A 17,120-nucleotide genomic window follows, 5' to 3' on the forward strand; every position below is an offset into this window, starting at 1 on the left:
TGCATTACTGCTGGAGACGTGCGTGTACTTTGTGATTTTACGATAAAACCAGAACAAAGGAATGAAAACAATTAATTAATTATTTTCTGAGTTAACTTCGCTTACTTCAATTTTGTACAAATATAGTTATTTCTAAACCGCTTTGATTTTCTTTCGGAATACAAGTTATGTTGTATACTAAATTTGAGTTATCCGACTTATATATATAATACAAAATATTTTCTGAACGTCTAAACCGTTATAAATCACTGTTTTAATAATATCTAAACTATACGAACAATAACAAAAAATGTCAAATCTAATAATGGCTACGTTTGATTAATTATTTATCGTCATTATAATACTTTTTATATAGATTCACCAAGCATGCCCATCGCCGCCATTTTTCTTAAACAAAGAATTTATACAAATTTTGATTTTTAAAATTCCTAATTATACCTTAGGACCATGCTTTCTATCTTTTTATCATTTAAGAAGTGTTCTGTAGCAATACCAACTTCTTTTTTTACATGAGAATGAAACTTTTTTTTTTTTAATGTTAATAAAAGTACGTATTTTAATCGTAATTTGAATAACTAGTTTTTAGTTATTTAACTTTGTATACTAGAGATATCTATGATTATGGATATGGAAGATATGAAATTTATCATAATTTGACAGTTTTAGTAATTTTATTGATAATATCTATTAACATTTTATAATATGGTAAAAAATAGCATAGTATAATAATAATAAATAGAAGATTTAATATTATATATTATATTCTATATTTTGTATAATAATTTAAAGGATTATTATCCTTCATCTATACATTTCATTAACTCAGACACTATCATTTGAATTTTGATTTGGATAAATTGAAATTTTCAAAAAAAAAAAACCATCAGATTAAAAATGTACAGTATAAGATATAGGTTCTTAATTGAAAAAATGAAGACATCTTTAATGGTATAAAATTATAAGTAATATAAATATTGAAAATATGTTCATTAAGTATAGGTGAATAATATTCTAAAAATTTAAATTTGTATAATATAATTCATGAAAGAAAATTGGGAGTGATTCATCCTATATACCAAGTTCACAGTATAATCTATATTTATATATATAAAGTATACAAATTAAGTAAAACCATTATCTTTTAATGAAATGTTTGATATCATTCATGCCAACGGAAGAACATATATGTGTAGTATATAACTATCTCCCTTGTCCGTGTTCTTTTGAAATTAATATTCAGTGGTGATTGGACAGAGCAAGCAACTTTTATATATAAATTTATGTAGACGTAGCTATAAACATAATGGTTACCTATGCATATCCGGCTACAAACAAAAAAAGGTTAAGTACCTACCTGTTTATTATAATTTATAAATATAATATGTACACCAACTATATCGTATAGGTAAACATTATACATATTATGCAAATTGATGACACGCATCAATAATATGTAAACTATTTCAACGTGCTTGATGGGACTATTATTGAGCTCATATGGTCGTATAATTTGTGTCGTACTTACTAAACGATAGTGATTTGTCGACTGGGTCATTATTATGTATGAGATAGAATGATTATCATTATAATAATGAATCTAATATTATAAAATTTACCATGACGTCGTGTTTTTCAATTACGCTCTGTTTCAAACGCATAACCATAATAAATAAATGTACAGTCAGTTAAAAATTAGATATATTTAGTTAAAATGGTAAATATAAATGAAAACATCAAAAAGCTTTAAATCTTTTTGCCCTATAATGTTTTCATTAGTGTACCAGAAATTATACTATCCTCATATATCCTTTTATAGTGTTTCACTTTGTCATGATCATTTATTTTTAAATTACGGATGTGACGATAATTCTTTTTCAATTTTATTATCCGATTGTGTGATTGTTAAACGGATGTCCAAATAACTAATGGTTTAAAATCACAGATTTGGCGTGAATTCAATTCCTCGTTTAAAATTCGGAATATTTTTAAATCTGAAATCAATATGATATAACGTTACATCTTTTCAATTCAGAGCTTAAAGATCTTTAAAAACTAATATCGTTGTTTGAAACTTTGACAGCATTTATATTAGCAAAATAAATAAACTCCTTTTTATTTTACTGAATTTTATATATATAAAGGAACACACAATAACAATTCACTTCCTGGGTTAGGTTTTCCTCCTCATTCTGTATTTCGTTTAAATATGCCAAATAGGTTTTCGAGACTTTTCGTCGGGTCACAAGTACCATCTATAAACAATAGCAATTCATACGTACAAATATAAAAACATAGAGAAAAAGATTGCATATTGATTACATGGATCTGCAACAGCAGTAGTCGTATATTATATTGATCTCAACTGCTCACACGTTGGTTCCGAAGTAACTATATGGAGATTATATTATTATTTATTTTTTTGCTTGTGCGTCAAGTCCGTTACTTCGAGAATATTATTCCCAAGCGTATATACCCAAAACAATAATGGGTATTCTTGCCGGGTCTCAGAAGGCAAAAAACTGACACACACGTACACACACACATACATCACAAAGTAGACACGTATATATATATAGTTCAGATCATTTTGATTATATAAACTTAATACATTTTTAACGATTTAAGGGTTAAATCGGGTTCACTGCATTTCCATAACTGATGAACAAAAAATCCCGAACTCCGTTATTATTAATTAACCCTTGGTCTTCGGACATTTGAAAGATAATATTAATGTAAGTAATTATCTACTATATACGTATCTTCAATGTTCAGTCTTTTCAATATTTGATTATGTGTAACGTTAGCATGCACACACATAATATTATATATTATTATGTATGTGTATTGTGTATGATATGATATGTAACCACGGGAGTTCATTTCATGTATATACTAATAGCTTGTATTAAAATAATATATTTTCAATTGCTGAACACAAATAAACGGGAAATATTTATATAATAATAAAGAAGAATCTAACCAGATGCCGTTTGTCCGTTTCGTTCTGGTACGTCCAATATAACACATGAACAAACGTAATTTAGGTGAAATTCTGCGATTTTTCTCTATTAAAATTAATAAAACGTTTTTTTATTTTCCTCCCTACTCGATTTTTATCACAATTCAACTCAACCAGAAATTATTGGGGAATTGGATGTGATGATATATAATTTAAGAGAATTTCCGAGACCTATGATCATTTAGCACTGCAAATAAATAACAATAAAAAAATCAAATGAGAAAATCAGATCAATGTGAATCATTAGATTATTTTTGAAACGGTGGGGCATTTTATTATGAATAATGTTTGATTGTTGATTTATATTCAGTAGTTACAGTACATATTCATAATTAGAGCACCTTGCATATTAGAGGAAAAATTACCATCGAAATCATAAACTTGTTGTTCCTAATTAGGATAAATTCATTAATTATTTAATATAGTTATATATATATATACTGTAGATTTATCAGCCTTATCTCCGTCTTACTTACAAATTGTTTGACAGTATTTATTTTATGCTATTATCTTTAATATTAGAGTACATTTACCTATTGTCAAACTTAAAGTTAAGAATACTATGTAGAACATCTTATAGAGTTATATTAATATTATAATTTTAAATTGAGTTATGAGCATTTTAAAATTGTAATATTTTACATCGCTATAACTTATTTTAAAGCGATGATATTAATAAAAGCCTATGAGATGTTCTAGATAATATTCTTAAATTTAAGTTTAATTAAGTATAGGTAAATTTACTGTGATATTAAAATTAACAACATAAAATGGATTCCCCTTAATGCAAATTTATTATGTTGTATGTATATAAGACGAAGATAACACATGCGGGCGCTAAATTCTTTTATAACTACTTTTTATTTCTAACAAGTCTGTGATAAAAATAATTACAATATATAAATGCACAACAATTATAAAATTATATATATATATATATATATATATATATATATAATATATATATTTTTTGTTTTTATTTAGATTTAGATTTATTATTATTTAGATGTCAGCGCTTAAATAAAACACCAATAACCATTCCACAAAATGATGTTAGCAATTTAAATTGAATTTTATTTTCTGTTCACTGTATCTTAGTGTGTTTGTATGCACCTATTGCACCTACTGTATGTGTGAAACTACATTTTACATGTTAATATGTAAAACGATGTTATTTATATAATACATTTAGAATTTCACCTCTATACATTTTCATATTATGTTCGTGCGTACCCTAAAACTTGTTTTCTAGAGAGAAACTAAATTTGGGTAATATTATGAAATTTTAAGTTGTATATGGTCCATTTATATTTGTCATCCCTAAACTAAAACTACAATGGAAAACTTTTTGCTTAGAAAGTATACTTACCTTTATTTGTGAAATAATATATAAAATCTATATTAATATATTATTTATTTTTATTAAACTATTCACTTATATTAAGTACGTAAGTAGGTTCCTAATTTATACGTAAAACATCATAACAATTTTACTTGTCATTAATGGATCAATTTCGCATCCATTATACCTATATCAACTGACAAGTCTGTGGTGTTAATGATTTTTATGAATTGCGTTTTAAAAGTTTGTGTCGTCAAACGTAATATAACTTAACCTCCGAATTTAATAAATTCTCATTATTTTTATATTTCAATATATACGTACGTATATTATTGATCTGTTATAATACTTTAAAATTTATTCGATAATATATGAATACATGAATATATCGAAAATGAATTTGTTTTTAGTTATATATATATATATATATATATATATGTATATTAAAATATTATATTTCAAACTTAAATCAAGACTTATTAAAAAATAAAATACTTAAGAGCAAAAAATAAATACAAAATAATACTCCTAATTAATTCACTGGTATAATAACCAGTTTATATTTTGTATTAAATAACATCGTGTACATAATATTACATATTATACTATATACATCAGTCGAAATATTCAAAAAACATGATTTTAAATATGTTTTCTCAACATTGTATTAACAAAAATGCTATTTTCTTGATTTTATTTTGAACATTCGAATTTCAAAATTTCCTCTTTGTGACTTCTTTTAACCAAAACTTTTAAAAATAATATCATCAAAAAAAAAAAATGTAAAGTAATTTAAAAGCAAGATGAAAACGTCAATCATTTGCTTTCCTGGCTTTTGTATTTGTATCTTATTTTTTAATATATTATTTATATTTATTGGCCTATTTACTTACTCATTTATTATTCTAACTATAATATTTATAATAATATACTGAAACGTACACTCGTAACTAAACAATTTCATTGTTTCATGTTCGTGATAATACTGAATTTAAATCAATATTAAATAATGAGATACTTTCGGATCGTCCAACAACATTTGAATAGGTTTGCCATCAATTCTATGTGAAGGTTTTATTTTATGTTATTACAATAATATAGGTGGTGATGAGGTGGTGAGCCAACTACTGAGTCGATAATGATATTAAACTGCGGCGACGACACATTATAATTCCGTCGCGTAAAAATAAAAAAAAGTACTTTCTCGATCCACGTGGAACCCCTGTGGATGTTTTTTTTCTTTTTACTGTTATTATATTTATATTGTACAATAGATCATTTATAGACGACTATAAAACATCCGATATGCGTTCGGAATATATGCGCGTAGACGTAAAGCGAAAAATATCAAACAAACGAATTATAACCATCTCTGCGTGACCACTATAATGTACAGCTGTGTCGTTTTATCATTTCTGCGCTTGACTTTCACAATAACGCGGAACTCCTCATAAACACGGTTATAGTTTTTTCACCCATAAAAACGTAAATACAATTAAGACATTTAACGTTTTATATGAATGTATTTAATTATGCACCCACAAAGTTATGTCGTCAATCCTATTCTGTATCAAAAACAAAACATAAGTTTTAAAATCCAAATATTATTGTCTTTATTTCCGTCGGTAAGTCACGACTGTGTTCGCACATGAGTAATAAATAGTTTATAGATTCTTTTCATTTATTTTTTCGAAAAACCTTTTAAAGTTTTAGAAATATTTTTAAAAAATAATTTATTTGAAGTCATCATTATAAAACACATTATTAAAATAATAATCATATTTTTCATTGTTATTATTCTTTTTTTTTACATTATTAGAGATCACTTAAATGTTTAATGTCATATTGCTAAACAGAATATTTTTCTGAAAAATTATATTTATAAAAATCTAGTTTTAAAGTGCTAGTTTATTAGAGTTAAATATGTTTAACTTTGATTAGTATTTAAACTTTAAATTTTAGATAAGGAAATGTAATAGACCCCAACGTGCTGTAGAGTATCTACCCCTATCCCACACCACTCTTATGATACAAACTCATAAGTTATATAAGCTATTATAACTAATAAATCAATATTACTCGTTCAAAATTTTATTTTTTTAAATTTATTCTAATTTATTATCATTAAAACATAAATAAAAATATGAAATTAAAAATGTATGCTGTCATTCAAAAATAGTGTTATATTTTCAAATTATAAAAAAAAAATTCCTTACAAAAATGTTAAGTTAGATTATACCTACAATTATCATAAAAAGTGAGTGTTAACACTAAAAATGCTTGTACATTATATTTATACACTATACAAATAATTTATATTTCACTTTTTTGTTTAAATAATTAGTTCTACTTAGGCATCGATGCGTTTTACGTTTGAATGTAAAATTATTTTTCTTTATAATATTTACTGTAGACAGGTACACAATTAAACTATAACCACGTGTTGTAAATACCTACATTATTACTGTTACAAATTTATAATAATATAGATATGCAAGTATAAACGCATTCCAAACTGTTCTCATAAATTGTAGTTCCGGTTAAAATGACATTAATAAATAAACAAGTTTTCTTGTAAAACCATCGAGTGTTTTATTAATGACTCACAAACCATACTAATTACTAGTTTGAAATAATTAAGTTTAATGGAGTAATATTCAATCATATTCAATCGCCTAATATAATATTTTGTATAATACGCATTAGGCGAAATATAATAATATATACACTTTACAGTTAGTAGGTATCTGAGCATCGTCGCGTATACACGATATTATATTTATGGCGTAATTTAACGACCATTCATTAATGTTAGTAACCAATAGGCTTTCGTTTGAAATGAAAACAATTGTACCTGTGACAAGTATTAAATGTAACGCGGTTTAAAGCGGAATGACAGGAATATAAACCATATATAAATATATTAAATGATATATACTCGATATTTATTGTTATCGTACAATGCCGCAAATGTCGAACTTTCATCGCATTCACTGAAAATACATATATATATATATATACTACTGTATCATAATTATTGTCTGAATCTGTCGCGCAGAATCTGCCAGCAAATTACTATTTCCTATCCTATGAGATGATATCATTATTATTTATTTAGTTTGGAAAGCAACTTTATCGATGGAAAAGTGTATCTTACATTATTTTGTCTCATATGTTTGTGTATATATATATCAAAAGTGTACCCCCGCATTATACGTAGGTAGATGCACTTATCGTCATAATAATGCGTAAATATATTTGTTTACTGCATCATAGCGTAGGTATATACCTACAAAATGGGTGTTTACGATTTCACTGCAGCACATTCCGAGTTCGTAATTTAATTAATTCGACACACCTGCTGCGATAGCTGCATAATTAGTATATTACTCTAATCACACGTGGTGTATATGATAATACAATACATACCCATTATTATATCCGTTAATAGACTCAATTGTTCCGAACATGTTCGATGAGAGAATATATTATTATTTTAGCGATTTTTAACGATCGTGCCCCCCCCCCCACCAAACTAATCGTATTCAGTAATAATAGTGTAATCGGCTATTAGCTAATATGTATATTACGAGTATATTATTATTATATCCAAAAAAATGTACTTTTACCATTGTTCCTGTTCCTCGTACATAATTTCGGTTGCTGATAGTTTTAATAATGAATTTGTTTTCGATATTATTATTTGATAGTTCTACTAAAAAAGGTTAAAATATTTTTTTTAACCGATTGCAAATTGACCCTTGAATATTTTATCGTAAACATTTTTGCAAATAAATTCTAAAAAGTATGATAAAAATATATTTTATGCGGTGAAACTAATTTTTTCAGGAATGTCGTTTAAAATCCTTAAACGAAATAATATTTTCTATAATAATGTGTGCAAGTTGTATACCTACGTTAATTATTCAATTTTAAGACCGTAACAATGACATAAAACCACCGATCATTGTGGTGTATAGACGTAAACAATATATTATATATGTTCGCGTAAACGCTTAAGAGTAAAAAGAAGTTTAAGTATGTATATAAAAATGGCCACCATTATTGTACCGATATGCCTACATAATAATATAGATTTTATGCGTTCTGTAGACAGTTATGATAATTAACGATTAGAAATGTATTGATGATTTATTATTATCTGATCTTCGATATGCGTGCATTACAGATCGTTGTATGTACCAATATCATTGCACGCATGCACTGCAGTTATTGTGCTCACTTTTACAAATCGCATTTCAAACCGTGCAAACAACATAACACATAATATCATTATTTTAAATTATGATAAGTAGTGGGGATTGTGGCAACCCGACTGGAAATTCGTTGATTCGCACTCTCTCACACGCACAAGTAGATATTCACATAATATGATATTTAAAATAATATTACTATTACTTATTTAAATATATAGAATATTTATATGTTTAGACGCACTTATATTTTTTCAAGCAAATTAATGACTCCTTAAGTACACTGTTCTGCGGCAATATCAACTTATTTTAATAATGGTTTAATTTTAAATTTAGATACATATAAGTCATGATGGAAATGATTAGTGTCGAAGTTGTTAAAATATTTCATTAAACTATTTATACACGTTAAGTTAAAAATAATTTAATGATAATTATTAGTTGAGAAAATATATTATAATGACGATTTGAAAGTTTTAATGTTGAATCTATTTAAATTTTATACTTTGTAAAAAATGTGAGTATATGTTTAATAACTAGTAATTAATAAGTACCATATTAAATACTAAATTAAATATATATCTAATACATGCATTATCATGTACAACTATATATAAGGATATATATAATTCTTAATACCTAAAGTTTAATATTTCAGAAGCTAAGTACTCGTTTGATTTCGATTAACAGCCGAATTCGTGCGAGGATTGGTTTTTGTTATTTCCACATTATCTTTGTGAGCAAAGTCACTGCAAATGTGATAGAAAACAAACTAAATACGTGCATAACCCATATTTTCATATTTGGAATATTATACATTTTGTATCCAAGATCCAATATCGCTATAATTTTACTGTATACGTATTATTCTAAAACGAATTTCAAAAAATCTTTCATTAAAATTGAGAAGTTATGACTTAAAAAAATAAATAAATTCCTGTCGTTAACCAAATTCATTGATATGGAAAATCTTAATATGTATTTAAAAATAAGATCAAAAATGCAAAAATTTCATAATTTGAACAAATGCACTATCGTAAATATTGAAGTGAATGAGAATCATTGAATCGCCGTAAATACACACACACATATTATATTTATATTACAGTTCTGTTACAACAGGAGTATCCGAGTATATTACTTAATGCACTGCAGTGGGGCAGCAATGCAGCATCATCTTCGTATGTGATGTATCATTATTTATTATTATTATATGTACTGCAGACTACAGCTATATTATATAGGTACATAAATATAATACAAACATGATCGTAAAACTAAACTCATAATGTCAAACTCATAATTTATAACTTTGGTGACCGTGCAGCCATGCAGGCATGACACGGTTTGTTAATATGTAACATAATATAAAAGTGGTACCGCGTACTTTAAAATTACGAAGAAAAACAAACATTTTACTATTCGAACATGTTATTATATTAATATTCTCATACACGCGCGTTTAATATTCTCATCATTATTTTCGACGATAACAACAACTTTACTACGGTAGCGACATATTCCGATTCAGTGATCGGATACGGCTTATTATCGCTTTGCGTACAGGTATATATAATAAATAATAATACGGATAGTGCATTATACAGACGAATGAGGTGATACAATATTTGTATGATTATTATTATTGCTTTCAGAGTTAACGCTTTCCGGGCTGTCGGCGGACAATAACAGACGACCCGGGGAATGGTAGTAACAACAACAATAATAATAATAATAACCCCTTGATAATGATAACGATTACGGCCGTCGTGTAATTCAACCGTGATTAATAGTCATCGCCGTCTACCGTCCACGCGTTACATTCCGGCCTAAACGGGTTGCGTTATATATTATTATAATTTAATATTATATTAATATTATTATATGCCGCGTATGTGACTCCGCGTGCCTTACGCATTACCTATATTAATATTATCGTTATTCAAATAAATAATATTATAATAATGTATTATTATGTAGGTACGCAACGTGGCAACGGTCATGTGCGACCGGAATACACTACCTGTACACGCGCTTACAGCGTATGCACTGGAGTTTCTCCGAAATGGGTGTGTGTACGTACATATCGTAATAATAATATATTAATATATTTCGTACTGTATACGAGCGATATTATGTTAAAACGCTATGATAATGTGTAACGTATTATACCTCTATATCTGTGTACGCCACGCGCCATATACTCATATAATACAATATATTATATATCATAAGTAACCGACTTTCTCGGCGAATGAAAAACAGAAGCGCGTCTATCTTTGTCTACTGACAAAAATCTTCACTTCCCGTTTCGCGAACATCAAATGGTAATAATAATAATAATAATAATAATAATGTGCGCGCGTGTCTATAATAGTGTCCCGTTTGTGGTTATGTTGTATAATGGCTATAATGTATTATTTATAAATCGTACACATGCCTAGCTATATGTTATTATGATAATAATAATTATATGTTATTCCGCACCGGTTCTTCGCTGCAGTGTATCGTTCGAATTATATCGCGATCTCGCTTTTACGTATAATACGGTAATATGCGAGATACATAATATTATTGTACGTGTCGCAGGTTATATAGGGGACACGGCCATACGGGATAACCGTGTACCGTTATGACAATACTTTTGATCTACAAAACTCCCTTGACGAATTATCCCGCTGTGGTTATCAACATAGGAACTCACCCTGAATCCCAGTTAACGTGAAACAAACATAATAACATTATTTATACGTCGAGAAAACACACGAATCCAACTTTAGCGCCTGTTTAATAGTCAGCGGGTTTGACCTATGACAAATCAAATTATACCGTTACAAATCTGTAACAGCAACCAACAAATCATGCAATGGAACAGCGAGGATGATTCAGCGAAATCCTTGAGAAACACTTTGACCAAAATCAATGTAGGCGCCCATTATCAAATCACAGCTTAACTCTGTTGACGAAATGTTCTCCATTTCCATATAATATGTGTTGAACTGTAGGTAGGTACACCTAATGTTGATTGACGATAATACATGATGTTTAGTGAATGTTATCAAAATTGTCTTTACGCGGTCGTACACTCGTGATTATTGACATATAAAAATTATGTTCGGAAATATTTACCGGGATCCAAACATAATAATATATACTTGTCATTAAATTTATTTTATACAATATACCAACGACTGTGATATTTTTGATATGTTATTGTTTTATTGTCATTATTCATCCTGTATTTGGGATTTCGGAGTCTTATATAATAATACTATATATTTTATCTGAGAAATGTTTTATAGTTACGCTTAATACGTGAAAATCATAACTACGTCTCAAAATACGTTGACCATGGACGTATGTGAATCCTCAGAATATCTTGGGAGTAGTTATATTGAAGAAAATAGTGACTTCTACTAACTATAATGAATCACAGTATTACGAATCAATTGTATAAATTGTTATCATTAAAAGAAGTAATATTTTATTATCCTTTGGGAGGAGAGAAATTATATAAGTATCAAATAAATATTCTAAAGGCGAAACCAAAGTTTTGTAAAATTAAATTGTGAAAAAAAATGCAATAATAACTGCAGATGTGTAATTATACTAAATAATAAGAATGTACTTTGTAGTTTTTAACTTAAAAGTTAAAATGTTAAAAAGTTAATTTTGTTGCTATAAATATCATAAATATTTATAAAGTAATACATTTAAAAATATCAAAAAACTTAAGTATATTTTTTTACAAGGATATCCAAGTATTCTCCAATACCTGTTGTGCATGTCAACATTCGCCAAAATCGCTGAATTATGTCAACTATCACAGACGACTGTCAACACTCGATACTCTGTGGACATACACCTTAACATATTGTATTTAATATTAAGATGGGCTGACCCAATATGTATATATTTTAAAATTGTAGTATATTACTAATAGATACTTACAAGCGTGTTTGTTCAATATCCATGTATAACACCGCCTGCACCTGTATACAATGCAAAAACAGGAACGATAATAGTTTTGATAATATTCGCACGAACTCGTATGTATAGGTGTACAATAACCTAACATTACGCAAAGGCTACCTATAATCGAGATTTATCGCGTGGAATTTTACTAAGGGTAAAGTATATACCTACTTACGTGGAAAGTTATTCCCCGCTCGGGACGATCCGACACGCTTTTATTTCATACATCACCTTTTCTCCACCGCCTCCTCATCCTTTTGCGACATCTACTGCGAATATTTGCTGTGGGTGTATACAATATTTGACAGTTATACTCGGAAGCTGAGGCATATATAACAATATGAGATGCAACCCGCTGTAATTCGGGACGAAGAACGTATATATTGTTATAAATTTTTTTATACGTATATAGGTAAGACGTTGGTTGACACGACGCTTTTTCAAACCCGTCGAAAAACTTTATATACGTTTAAGAAAATATCTATATACCATATATAAAATATAGATATAGTAGGTACATTGAAAGTTCATACATTTCAGTATCATAGAAGCTGGGTTTCCGCCTCAAAACATTTTTGATCAATATATCAAATCCTCTTCTTTGTATGCTCTCCATGCTACGACCACGAAAGTAAAACAATACGGTACATCGAATAAATATATAGTTTTTTTTTTATTACTTTTATTGGTATTACACTATGTTATATGTATATACGTATAACATAGTGTACTCATACAATGTTATTTTATAAATAAGATTTTTGTTGTGTCTTTCAAACAAATAATATTGTAAATATTTTTGTAGTATTATGAATTTATTACTAACAATAACATTATATAATAATTATAATATATTGGTTTAGATCATATTTTTACAATCACAAAATCGTATTAATACAACAAATAATACAAAAATATCATTAATACAACAAACTGCACTCTGTAGTTTTTTAATCGCATCAATAACATTATACTGACAGATATTTTGAAGCAATTACTTCATTATTAGATATTATTGACCGATTACCATATAGTTATAATTTTAAATTGATTAGGTGAAATACATTTTGTCATTTTATGTTCACGTCAAATTTTCACCTTTTAAATTAAGTATAATATAATATGATGTTTGCATATAAATTAAAATATATTTATACGATCTTATTAAATATTAAATTTATAATTTTTTTCAATACTTAAACAGATACAATAATATTATGTATCCAACTTCAAATTATATTAATTTTAGGTATACGGCTATATAAAAGATATATAACTGAGTTTTTGTAAGCAAAACACGTTTAATCTTCAAATCTTCAATTTAAATATTTTTACAAAATCGTATTTGATCTATCTTAAACCTTTTACAGTCAATGATTAGGATAAAAAATTGTCTAAACGAACGAAAATCTTTATTTTACGAACAATAGATTTAAGCTACGTTTTGCAAATATTAAACGGTGTTGGTAGAACGTGATTTTTCATCCCATAAGGGTTATACAGATATAATGCAATTTTCCATCGGGCCAATCACCTATATGACAGTCATATACCATCTTTCAATTTAAGCTCAAATGATAATTCAATGAAGAGATTTAAACTTAATTATTGCTTTAGATTAAAATATCGTTTTCCTAAATAAATGTGCGTAGATAGTGTACTTGGTATATATTATTTGTTCATCAATTATATGCGTATATAATTATGTTAACAATTCGTAAAAATTTGGAATTGGCGATAAAATATATCGAATAAAAACTTTAAACTTGTTTTCTATTTGCTCCCATTCGTGAGCGCGTGCACTACCATATAAGTGACCGAACAAAGTAGAATAATTATTAAAAATGATGAGCCCATACATAAAATATAATTCTTACATTCAAAGAAATTTAAATACCTACAGTTTATATAATTTTACATTTTAAAAATAAAATTTAACGTGACCAAAAAAAAAAAAAAAACGATTATAAAATAGAATTCACCGGAAAACATGACGGACGTGACAACTGCACACAATCTTTGCATTCAAAAAAAGGTAACAATAATTCGCATTGTCCACTGCAGGATTTTGAACAGATACACTTTTACTGAACATAATATATTAATTTATACTTATAAATATTTATAATATCGTTATACTTATAAATATTTATAATAGTGTAGTACAGAAAAATGACTAGTTTTAGAATTATTATTTTCACATTTCTTAATTTTCTGCCAACATATTACATGTAATCTGGAAACTGTTTTGAACACTACTTTGAGTGGCATTATTACAAGACAAGATAGACCAGTGAACGAGCAGCGTTTAGTCTTAAATTTTTAGAAGAAATAATGATTATTGTAGACTGTATGAGCCGATAATATAAAATCCAATAATTCATATCTCATCTTATATTAGAGCAAATAGAACTAAGTATTAGACTTAGTTTGGCTTCGCAGAACTCCTTGAAACCCTTTCAAATAGATTGGTAAATATCTTTAAAAATACTTTAGGGGGTTTTAGCCTCTCCGCACACTTGAAATATTTTTTGTGTTGTGTACCACTGATTATGATGTATTTAGCCGTTATAAATTCTAGCTTTTTCGTATGTTCCTATATAACGTAGGTAATTATCGTTTTTAATTCCGGGGATTGGAGAGCATTTTTCTTTGACAAATGCTTTATACTAAAATATTATGAATTATAAAAAATATGTATTGATGCGTTAAACTGTTAGAACATTTATTATATGTGTGTGTGTGTGTGTGTGTGTGTTTTCTATGTATAATATATAGAAAAAGAAACCACGTGTACGTGTACTGTAATTGTATATTTCTTATTTTATTTTTTTTTATATTTACTATTGTAAATGCGTATGTTAAAAAATACATTTTTTCCTCGAAAACGCGTTTAAGTGCTTATCGGCGTAAACATAATTAACTTTTAACTCTGGTTACAAATTATAATGCACACAAATCACTTTTATGTTACAATATTATTGCAGTTCACTTACGCGCCTCATTACAAATAGGTACCCAACTCTTATACCTATTTAATACATAATAATATGTAATCACATTAAATTGTATACCGCGGCTTCTATAAATTGTCGTGCTGATATCCATAAAATATATCAGATACAATTTTAATACATCATTATTATGTTTATTAATATCGAATTTAGCGTCCGTGCAGAGTAAGGGTGTAATTATTACTTATCAACTATCGTTAATCGATGGGTTTTTGCGGTGTGTAGTGATTAGATTGATGAACCTCGTGGCTCGTGTTGACTTTGCACCATGAGATGAAATAATTTTCTAAAATATATTATTTCTTATTTTTTGTAGACAAAACTTTCATAACTACTTTTTACGGGCGTGCAGATGCTTTTACCGATCGCTCGCACTTGTCGTTGATATTTCACAGATACGAATCCGTACACTATATATAATGAATATAATAACCAGTTTAGATCATATAGTTAGTGGCACTAACTTAGTGCGCATTTATATGGTGTTCTATACGCACGTATGGTGATTACGAATACGATTTTATAATTTTTCATTATGTGTATCGTTTTGGTCGTGGGAATAACGATCGCAAAAAAGTGGTCGTTGGCGTACATATATGATTTACTTGTTTCATCTTGTATGTAATATATGCGTACCCAACGCAGCAACGCCACGCCGTATAGAAAATCTCACGAATGATTACATATATCGATTATTCACACAATATAGAGTGATCACGCTAACTCCCATTTTTACTTAAATTATTCTGATTTTAGAACTTTTAAGTATATTAATAAGGCCAACATTTTCAAATAGTTAAATGGTATATGAACCATTTAAGGAATTTCCTATGGGGATACCACCCTTTTTTTTCTAAATATATTCTTATCGCTAATATATGCATTTTAATAACTCGGACACAACTCGTTAAAGTTTGATGCATCAAAATTTGAAAAAAAAATATAAGATTTTATTGCCATTGTATGTTCCTTAAACGTTTTAAAAAATTTAAATAATTAAAAATATAGGGTCCTTGCAGGTTATCTCCGAAAATCTTAATTTAAATAAATTCATTATTAAAGGAAAAAGTTGTGCTGAATATGCTTGGTGAACCATACTGATCTATATTATTATTATTATTATTTTACTTTTCATTTCAGTATACAAATAACTTATAGTTATGTATACATATATGATAAGACACTTTTAGCGGCACCTCGACTATACTATACAAACGCGTCTTTCTATGGAATAAAATAAACGAGAAACGCGAAAGTAAATATATATATGTAATATATATAGTAGAACTTCTAACGCCCAACTGATAGCTGACGTGCGCACGTGCACATATGAAAATACACACATCATCTTAGATCGTCTTAAACGTGGAGGTATATTTATCACTTCGTATTACGTATATAATATATATATATATTTACACTCGTGATGTCGGCGAGCAATAATAATATATGTGTACAAACGCAACGGCATGTCCTAAATATTAATAAGTAGACTTATAAAAAAAACTATCTAAAAAAAAATTCGCACGGATTGAGATCCAATATGCGGTCATGGT

At 27.7% G+C, this 17,120-nt stretch overlaps 1 protein-coding gene across 18 annotated transcripts in view; it reads left to right on the top strand.

Moving 5' to 3' along the window:
* Positions 1-17,120, top strand: part of LOC113554958 (coiled-coil domain-containing protein AGAP005037) — a 167,783-nt gene that overhangs the window by 92,211 nt on the left and 58,452 nt on the right. The gene's annotated exons all lie outside the window — the stretch shown is intronic.

This window comes from Rhopalosiphum maidis, chromosome 1 (assembly GCF_003676215.2).
Source record: "Rhopalosiphum maidis isolate BTI-1 chromosome 1, ASM367621v3, whole genome shotgun sequence".
Lineage (NCBI taxonomy): Eukaryota > Metazoa > Arthropoda > Insecta > Hemiptera > Aphididae > Rhopalosiphum > Rhopalosiphum maidis.